Raw genomic sequence first — 10764 nt, 5'->3', positions numbered from 1 at the left:
CCAACCTGACACCCTCTGAATGATCTTTATTTTTCCCGTAACAACATGAAACGTTCAAGATGGCAACTGTTCTATCAGCCTGGGACCCTGAATGAGGAGACATGGAACAGAGCAGCTGACTTGCAATGGACTCAGCACGACCAAGAAAACAATTTTTGTCATTGTAGATCACTAAACATTGGAATTGTTCGTTATTCTGGCATAAGATAGCCTCTCCTGACTAATACAACAGATTTGCTCTGTTTGGCAGAACTAAGACTAATGGTTGGAAATTTTAGGGTTTATAGGATTTAGGAGTTTTAGGGTTGAAAGTTTTAGGAAAGCCTGCATCAATTTTGTTCAATTTAAAAAAATGTAATAAAGTATACAAAGATGGAATGAACTACTTAGGATATTCCTCATTTATACACACAATATACATTGAACTTTACCCTGTGGTAACTGTTCTGTAGATAAAATCTCTGCCTTTATGTAGGTAAGTGGTAAGTTCTCCTTCACTCAAGGTGTTTGCCTTGATAGCCCCTAAAGGTTTGACTTGACAAATTAACTTCAAAAATACATTCCAACCAGGAACTTCAGGATGTCTATTTCCTCTGATCTAAAAAAGAAAAAAATCTATTTTCTCAAATATTCTTTTGATTTCATCCATTTACGGATCCATTGAGTTGTCTTTTCACATTTTGATGTCATCTTGCCACCAAACAAATTCCTTGAAGGCCAGTACTGTTTTATCCTTCCTTTGCATCTTTCTCACACTATTTAGTAGGCAGTATTTGTTGTCTATTGTCCTAAGAAAATAATCAGCTTTTGACACTAGTTATTATTATTGATCATTTGATATGTTTCATATTTACTTGTCTTTCAACCATTTAAATTAGATTTGGACTTGTTAAAAAAAAATCTAGGAGCAGAAATATATTACCCTAATAACTTCCAAACAAAATACCTTTTTCTTTTGGAAAAAAAAAAGGCTTATCCTAGTACTATTGAATTTGTGGCCAATTACAATATTTCATTAACATCTTAATTCAGTAAGTATTTAATGTATTCCTACTATGTGCCAGGGGGCAAGGTTTACAAAAGAGTTTATCAAGTTATGTTACTTAATGCACTGTATGCATCATTACATAATTCTGTATTATAATAGAGCCTGTGAGCTCTCTGTTCAAGACTATTTAGGGGGGAAAAAGCAAATTCAAAAGGTCAGGGCAAAATGTTCCTTTGGTTTAATTCAGGGGAGCATATCACACTTTAGATTCGGGGGACTTAGCTGATAACTTTGGGAAATAAATGAGTATGTAAGAGTGTGTAAAGGAAAAAAAAATCAATCTTTTTTTTTTTTTTTTTTTTTTTTAATTTTTTTTTAACTTCCCTTTCAGCCTTTCAGAATTGGAGAATCAGCTGCCTGGTATAAGAAATTGCTAATAAGGAGTAATTAAAGACTGAGAATTTATTCTTTCCATTCCAAAAATGATGTCATTCCCAGATGGAGATATTGGTACTAGTTAGGCAATTCAGCATTTTGGTAAATTAAGGCAGGAGATTTGGTGTCTCTTGGGTCCTATGTATGCAGAAAGTGGTCCAGGAGGGAAATCTTGTGTTTTGTTTTTGCCCATGGCATTTATATCTTTTTCCTTTGCTTTACAGAACTAGGAGTTGAGGTGGGCACTTGCATCTTAGAAACAAGGTTAATTCTCTAAAATAACACTAATTCATAAACTTTTTATATTCTTATGTCTTTGGAATTGTTGCCTTCGCATAAAATGACAATCAACTGAAAAAGATGGACATTCCAGTGAATCCATTATCACTGATAGGAAAGAACTGGCATATCAGAAAGCAGCATGAATACATGCGCTATCCTCCTTTATTTAGAAAAACCACACAAAAATACAGCACAGTTGATGTGCTGTTACCAGGACTTGAAAGTAGAATCAACCACTGTGTAAAAGATAAAATAAGACTGCACGAATATGAGGATTTTCCCGGCGTGCTTTATTCATAGACATCTGACAGAAGAGGACCTAACAGAGCTTTTAGGAAAAACTGAATTCTCAGCCCACAGTCACTTTCCAGGAACTTCACTGCAAACAGTGCTCCGCGCTGGCGGGATGGAGATCTTAGCAATCTCCCTCCTGCTTCCATAGTTTCCTTCTCTCTAAATACAATTATGTATGGGGACTTAATGAGAGAGCAAGCCTTGTGTGAAAGGAACTCAAGAAAGTGCAGCTTCTAAAAATACACCGAGGCGGCTCTACAGTCCTTATTGTTACAAACTGACGTTTTGCAGTTCAAGCTATGAACCTAACAACTACACACACACACACACACACACACACACACACGAAGAAAAAAGTAGACTGTTTTTCCTTTCTGCAATCCCCTTAACTTTGAGTAAACAGTAGTAATTTTCTGTTGTCATACTCAATGCAAATTTCCCCAAGACGACACGACACAAAACAAAAGACCTGTTAGCTTCCTAGCAGCGGGGTGGGGTGGGGGTGGGGGTGGAGGATGGCAGGAGGAGAGGGGCAAAGTTGATGGAGTTCTCATTTCTCCTTAGCCTGGGGTCCTGAACCTCCAAGTCACTCTGCTGTTGCAGAGGTTTTTGGAGTTTCATTCACCTTCTGGGAAGCTTCCCTTGCCCCTCTCCTCCACCACTTCCTGTCATTAAATTCTCATCACTTGCCCCCTTTGCTTCCAGCTTTTTGGAGAAATTGGACCTCAGTTCAGGGTCTTTTCCCAGTGGATTTTAAAGAAAAGTACAGCTGCCGACGGGAGGACACATATTAAACAAATGGGCAGGGGCGCGGGGTGGGGATCTTTAAGAGGGTCCCCCTCCTTCTCCTTCCACCACGTGCTCCTCAGTTGGGGTGCAGCACTCGTGGATGGGTGCTGAGAGGGGCGAGGGTAGGATGGAGGGAAATGGACAGAGCTGGCTGTTTAAGGGAAGGAGGCCCCCTAGGAGAGATCGTCTCGACCGAACATTGACTAGAGAAAAAAACTGGCCCACATGCCCCTAGTGGGGAGCGATATACCCCACGCCGGCTGGGTTTCGGGGGGCTGCGTAGGGCCCTCTCACCTGACTTCCTCCTCCGCTGGCACACACGCTACAATCACCGGCTTCTCAACCCCCCTCAAAAAAAACCCCAGCCAAACAACGAACAACAAGAGGAAGCCGCAGGCGGCAAGGGAGGGGTGCGCGTGGTGGGGGCCGGGGAGAGGTGAGGGGGTAGGGTTGGCAGGCGTCGAGAACCGCGCCGCGCACCCCGTGGCGTACTCCCAGGCGCCCACACTTACCCCTAGCGGCTGAGGGTCCGGTCTTCGGCGCCAATCCCAGCGCGCGCCTCTCGCCCGCCCTCGTCCCTCCGGCCCGCCGCCCCCCACACCCCGGCCGGCGCGCTGGGAGGGAGCCTGGGAGCGGCGCGCGGCGGCGGCGGCGGCGGTGGCGGCGGCAGCGGCTCGGGCTCGGCTCGGCTCGGGCTCCAGCGTGTTTAGTATAGCCGGCGGCCGCCGAGGCTCCACCGCCAGGGGGAGAAGCCGGGGCGGGCGCTGGGGAGGCGGGCCGGGCCCTCGCCGCCCCGCCGGCCAGCCCGCGTCGCACAAGCTCGGGAGCGGCGGCGACGCGGGGTCCACCGAGCCCCCGGGCGCAGCGTGCCGGGCCGAAGGAGCCGCGGCTGGATGCGCGCCCCGGGGAGCTGCGGGCTCCCGCGGAGGGCGCCACGGCCGCTCCGGTGCGCCTCCAGACTGCGGGCGCGGCGACCGCCGATCCGAGAGCAGCTCCCGCCGGCCCCTTCCCCCTCCCGCCCCCGCCGCCGCCCCCTCCCCCTCCCCCCCCGTTAACATCCCCTCCCTCCCCCCCCTTCCTTCGCTCGGCCCCGCGCGCTCGCTAGCTCGCTCCTCGCCTCGCTCTCCCCTTTAAACGCCCACTTCGGATGGGGAAAGAAGACAACTTGAAGTCAAGTTGCAATTAACTTCCGCGGCAGCCGCAGCTCCGGCGGCGGCGGCACAAGAGGCAGAAGCCACCGCCTCGGAAGTCCGACGCCGGCGCGCCAGCCCGGGGAGCTGTTCCTGGTCGCGGGCCCGCACTCGACAGCCACCGCCGCCCCCAACGCCCATGCCTGAGTGAGTTCTGCTCCTTTGCCTCTCTTTTCCCCCCCATTCTTGCTCTTTCATCTCTCTCTCTCTCTTTTTTCGGAATCGATCCAAACTTCTCTGTAGCACCCACCCACGGCGCCCCTTGTTGGGGCCGCGCGGCTCCCCTCTCGTGGCCGTCCGGCGGCAAGGGTCCTCCGAACCCCTTCTTTCGTGCTCAGCCGAACCCGGGAGGGGTGGGCCGGTCGAGCGTGGGAGAGCACACGGGATGGGGGACTTGGAGATGCCATTCATTCTCTCTCAGGGTGTGGGCACCCTAACACACCTGCCTGACAGACCCTGGCTGAACAAACTCCTTCAGGTCATCAGTATGACCCCTCTTGGAAGAGAAAAGGGGAACCGAAAAGACCGAAGGAAGCAAACGGGAAAAGGGAAAGAAAGCCTCTCTGTGCGCCCCGGAGCTGGGCTGGCAGAAAGGTGCCCAGCGGAGTAGGCTGGGGGAGTGGAAACGTTCCCCGCCGGATCGCAAGTAAGCTCAGCATCCTTCCCCGGTCCATCTCCTCCTTCCTCCGCCCCCCGCCCGCGCGGCTGGTTGGGAGCGGCGGCGGAGAGGGGCCTAGGAAGTTAGTGGCAACTTCTCCATCCCGGGAACACTCGGGCGCCCAGGCGCTCAAGTTGGAGCCGGGATTTGAAAGCCGCGGCACTCCGCATCTCGAGCCCGCGCTGGCGGTAGTGAGGTCGGCCCTGAAGGGGCTTCTGGAGTGAATGTGGGTTTGGAGTAGGGCTGGAGGCAGGAAGAGGTGCTGCTCTCCTAGCAGGACCGAGACATCACAGGTGCGGCCTCGGGGTCCGCACCGTGTCTCCCTCCTGCGGTCCCGACCCTAGCGTGGCGGCCTTCTCGGAGCGCTTCTCTGCGGAGGCTCCCGGGGCGGCGGAGCGTGGGTTGGGCAACCACGATAAGAGAGGCACAAAGCAGGCAGGTGGCAGGTACGGGGAGTGACACGCGTGTACCGGGCAAGTGCACTGAGCAGGACTCTTGGGATGACCCCAGAAGACGGAGAGGGGCTTAGGACTCTTTCTGGAGGTCTTGGCCCGGACCTCCACTGGGGCGTTGCAAATCTTACTAGTGTCAACCACAGGATCGCCTCTCAAAGTGCCCTGGTTGGCAACTTTGACCTCTGCTCCGGTCCTCGGCGAACTTTCCTTCGCGGCATTCCAGATTTCCAGGCAAATGTAAGACTTGGACTCTACACGGTTGTATAAGAGACGGGGAAAACAGAAAGACGTCCTGTTCTCAGGAGAAAACCATTCTACCCGGACTGGCTGGGGTTCCCTGCTTGCATCCTTGGAGGCCAGGGGACCTGACTTTTCCAAGAAGACAGAGGAGGGGTAAGAAATGAGTGAAAGGCGACTGGTCAGTGTCAGGTTTTGTCCTAAGCAGTCCCTAAAATCTACAGTGTTTGTGCTACTGAGGAAGTAACTCGTGCAGTTGAAACTTTATTGAAATTTACACCCTATCTGAAGTGGATTTTTCTGAGGTGTCCGGACTGTAAGATTTATTCTATAGTAAAACGTAGCTACAAAAACAAACAACAACAACAACAACAACAAAAACTGTACTTTAAGCCTGGAAAAAGCCAAGGTTGAGGTGTTCGCTCTAAAAACCTTTAATCTGCTGTGGGTACTAATGCTATGATTTAGCAGCAGTCCTTTATTTCTATTGCATATTATTTTAGTAGAACAGTAGTACATTCATATACTGGCTGCTCCAGTCTGCTGGCAAACATTAGCATTCAAGCTTACATTTTTGACAAATGTGCAGACAGGAATAGCATGAATAGGCATCTTAAATATTAACAACCTAAGCATCTGTTGTGAAACAAATTTAATATATTTACTCTGTTTTTCTCACATTGTTAGAAAAGGTTATAATAAGTGCATAATTTCAACTTTAGTTAGCAGAAGTAACTGGCTGTATCTTTCACTACCTCTGCAAGTGTTTAACACAGTCACCAGACATAAATACTTTAATTAACTTGGTTGGGCGCATTATTAAATACACTTTAGACCATGTGTATACTATGTAAAATGTAACAGTAGCAAAATATGTATCCTATTTGTGCACATTTTAAGTGACTCTGCATTTTATAAATACACCAGGCATGTTTATTCTTCATCTCCATTTGACACTTACTACTTCATAGTTTTTCTAATGGAAACAGTATTTTAAATGTAGAGTTGTTCAGTCATATCTAATACATAACATGTAAACAGTAGCTATAAAATACAAAGCATTGTTAAATTTAAGTATGGCTATGTGTAGCAAGATTATACAAGAGAAACAAAAATCACTGCTCAATTTTGTATTCCTTTCTAAATAATGAATACAAAAGATGGATGAAAAAAGAATAGGTGGGGATTTCCCTCCAAAAGTAACGGGTGCCTAAAAAGGGGGGGGGGGGGGGGGGGGGGAGAGCAAGGGGGAGAAGGGGGAAAAAAAGAGATAGAGAAAGAAGACATAAAGAACTTCCAAAAGTCTGAATAGTTATTTCCAGAATCAATGCATTCCTCATTTTCCCACAAGCTGAAATATGTAATAAATAATAGTTCTTTGTATGTAAAAGTATTCACAAGGAATGCCTTTTGTTTAGTTGTTGTAATAAATTAATATATTCTTTGGTTGATAATCTACAAAAGTAGTTCTTTTGTCTCCCAGCATCTTAAACAAGAACAACAACAAAATGAGTATTGGTTTATTTCTGCAGACAAGTCTGTTGCCAGCTATATGAACTTGTGACTGAATAAGCTATGGTATGCTGAGTGATGGTTAAGAAAGACTACATTAAATTAGCAGAGACTGAAATATCTGAAGGAGGTTTTCAATTATTTTTTCATGTGACAGGTTGTGGATTGTAAATTAGGCCTAAAAGGTCAGGTGACAGGCACCTGTTCCTCATTATTGTAAAAATCTTTTGGTTACAAACACTATTAAAAGCTAAACACAACATGGATATACAGCAGGGACTCTATAAAGCACTCTAGTGGTTTTTCATCTCCTCTGTAAATTTCCAAGAGGGCCATACATTGATATGCCCTTTACACAAACAAATCATTTCTTCCAAAACGTGTTGTGTTGGATGACTCTTATATTAGTACTTGGGATTGATGAAGTATATAAAATAAATGCATATGACTGACTCAATCTTCAGACCATGTCTAGACATGTTGTTATCGAATGCAAAAATATTATTTTTAAGCCCCTTTTTCCTTTGCAGTCCACTGTTAAATTATCAGAATTTGTCCACATTTTAAATAGAAACCTCCCCAAATTGCCTTCTGTCTTTTTTAGATGAGTTCCCATTTTAAATAATGCCATGAAAGATTTTGCTAAATACTTGTGTATAAGGAAAAAATTAGTTGCACTATATACCGTCAGAGCTTTGTGGTATATAGAAAATGGGAAGAAACCCACATTTTACATGAATGCTGTTAGGAAGGGTATCATCATTTGATCTTCAAACTTGCTACTTCTCTCAGGAGAGTTCAGTAATATTTCTATTAGAATTAGAGAGTGTGATTTGATTTTTATGAATGGTTTACTTTTAGATATTTCAGACAGCAGAATAAGCATACATATTGAACGGACCTAAGTAGCACAAGGTTGTGAAAATATTAAAGGTGCCAGTTGCTTTTAATTGGCAAAGGAGGAAGATTTTTGAGTAAATTTGGTAACTCAGATTATTAAATTCTATATTTAAATATGTACTTTGTTTTAGTTTTGTATAGTTTATGCTTATTATATTTAGTATTCATTTTTAGCATTTGTGATCAGATTAGAGAATAGTCATTACTCTTGCTTTTCAAATTGATTTGGTTTTCAAACTCCAAAACTCTGGGATGATTTTAACAAATTGGTTTACATTTTGACAGAACAGAGTTAAGTTAATTAATAGATCAGGCACGAAAAATCATCCACGGTAGGGTGTATTTTCTGGTAAAATGAAAGTTATGTTTCAGCATGATGAGCATCAGGCTTCAGTAATCTGTTCCTCGTGTGGAATGAACACTTCCTACTTCGAGCTAGCAGGCACCTACTGTTTATTTACGCTGCATTAAACTGACAGCTCAGCAATCAGAGGAAAAATATTACTTACCTTCCTGAAGTAAATACCAGTTTATAGGTTAGTGCACGTATTTATATTCTTGTCACCACTAAATAACGGCTCTGTCTCCATTTTAATATCTACCTGTACTATAACCCAGGGCTTCACACTCTTCCTGGTTGGGGGTAGGGGTCGAGAGGAGTTTTTCTTACCATTTACCAATGGCAAAACTTTAAAGAAGAGTAATATCATCTTATTTCTGTCGTGTGAGAACCAGTCGAAAGAAATGCTATGCACTTTTTCTATACATTCCTCCACTGTAACACCAAAACCCCCAAAGAGGCTGCATGCCACTTAAAATAGTCATCTTAGAGCCTCACCTCAGGACAAATAGGTTCAAACACATCGAAGTGTGTGTTTGCTAAATTAACTTTCTGCAAAGTTCCAAATAGATTACTTAAATTATCTTATTACTTAGGGAATAACTTTGATAAAGGGTGGTACCTTCAAGTCTTAGATGGAATGTTTCAGTTGTTAATGGAGATCTGCTAACATGAGTACAAAGTGGGACTCATCGATCGATCAATCAATTGATTGATAGTGTTAGCTTTCCTCTGAAAATATTCTCATCCCCTCTGTCTCCTTGTTAATCTGCCAACCTTAAGATAAGAGATTTTTCAACTTTCTTATAAGAATAATACTAAATGCATTTATTGTTTTCTTTTTAAATTAAAAGTCCCTTCTTTTCCAGGACCCCTGGAAACATCAAAATACTGTCAAAGTTGAATTCTAAAACTTAGGATTAACTTGAGAAAACGCTTATTTTCACTTACATTCTATAAGTAGCTCTTACACCATCATCTACACACAGTTGTCAATCACTAATCACATATTCCATTGACATCAGAGCAGAATGTGGTCTTAATACAGCATATAAATCAAATCTGTTACACAAGATTCTTCTTCACTATATCAAAGAAAAAGTGTCTACTCTGGTAATTTATATATCGTTCCTGAGTGCTATTCTCAATGGTAAGTCTATTTAAACTTGATGTCTTCATAGAGTGTGATCAACACATTAACACACATTATTTAGTACTTTTGAACTTATGCCAACTGTACCTTTTGCTGTTTATTTTTTTAAAGTCTTTTTTTAAGATCAGATATTTCATTTCAGAGTAAATAGATACAGATTGTGTGTATATATATTCAGGGTGAGATTTAGTAGCAGAGCATTTCTCCAGCATATTGGCCTATTTTTAAGCTATCAAGTTATTCTGTATCACTTCCACAGTTGTTGCTGTCTGAAGGTTCATAATAGAAATTCTAATCACCTCTTTCAGTGGACTTTCAAGGATGTAATTCAGTTTATGTGATGATCTAGTTTAGTTATGAGAGATAAAAATTGGTTAACTCATACCCCAGCATTTATGTCCCTAGGTTCTGCTGAAATTTATTCAGTCCAGTTATTTGACATTTGGTAGTGAAGTATCTTGTAATCAAAAATTAAGAGTTGGTTCAGTTTCCAGTGGAGGAAAGATCTTGCTGGATAAAACATTTAACTGCAATATTTTATTACACTCATCACTCATTTTAGAGCCGCTTATTGTTGCACAAATTTTTGAGTACCTCAGGGTGCAGGTCCCCCAAATGAAGCTGAAATGCTTGCAGAAGAAGCAGATGTCAGGCTGCACCTGGTTGTGCCTTTACTAGAATGTCTGTGGACCTGCACAGGCCCCCCCCTCCTCTGTACCCCTTCCCCCCAGGTGTGCAGGAAGTGGAGGGCGTTGTACCGGGTGAAGTGGGTGGACTCTACCCAGAGCTATGACCTGATTTGTGACGCACCCTCAGAACTGCAGTAATGGTCCAGCTGCTTCACAGGCAACTGGTAACACCTCATTTGGGATGCTTCTGCCTTGCTAGCAGTGCCAGAGAGAACTTCGTCATTGTCACCTCATCAAAGACTACTTTTTGAGAGCTCTCCTATAGGGCTAGATTTGGAGAGCAGCCTCTGATATTTGGAGGGTAAGTGCCAAAAAAGTTCCTCTCAGCTTCATATGGAGAATCAGGGCTACAGCCACAGGGATGAGAGACAGGCATTGAGTTTCCCGGGGAGATCTCTGTGTTGGGATGTTGCTTTTTCTCAGCTGGAGATGATTTGGGACCAGATACCAACAAAAATTCTTCAGTGGGCATTCTTCTTTGGGTGGTGAAATATGGTAGGCAGTCCCAGGGGAAACTATTAGACCCTCTTTCCTTGAGATATTTAAAGAAAGGTGGTAATCTGTGTGAGAGGGAATTCTTTAGATGCTGTTTTCCAGGAAGCCAGGCATATAGTGGAGTTGATTGCTGGAGGTTCCTTTCTAGTCTTACTCAAGGGTTTCAGATGTGCCGTTAAGAGCATGTAAATGACAATTTGGCCTTTTAATGTTTATAATGTTAAGAACTTTAAGGCAAAAGAGGTTTTATGTTATAAATATTTTATTGTGATAATTACTATAAATAAAATAGAACCTAGTATATGCAGATATCTTTTGAAATGGAGATTGTCTTGAATATAGCGTAT

General features: G+C 43.9%; 1 protein-coding gene across 1 annotated transcript in view; it reads left to right on the top strand.

Moving 5' to 3' along the window:
• The first annotated feature begins 4093 nt into the window (after window positions 1-4093).
• SATB1 (SATB homeobox 1) overlaps window positions 4094-10764 on the top strand; it is a 98634-nt gene continuing 91963 nt past the window's right edge. Inside the window, exon 1 of the mRNA XM_021678797.2 lies at window positions 4094-4125. The gene's annotated coding sequence lies outside the window, so the exon portion shown is untranslated. The remainder of the gene's footprint in view (window positions 4126-10764) is intronic.

Source organism: Neomonachus schauinslandi, chromosome 1 (genome assembly GCF_002201575.2).
Source record: "Neomonachus schauinslandi chromosome 1, ASM220157v2, whole genome shotgun sequence".
NCBI classification, from domain to species: Eukaryota; Metazoa; Chordata; class Mammalia; order Carnivora; family Phocidae; genus Neomonachus; species Neomonachus schauinslandi.
Note: the sequence above shows the minus strand (reverse complement) of the source record. Positions and strands in the feature narration are given on the sequence as shown.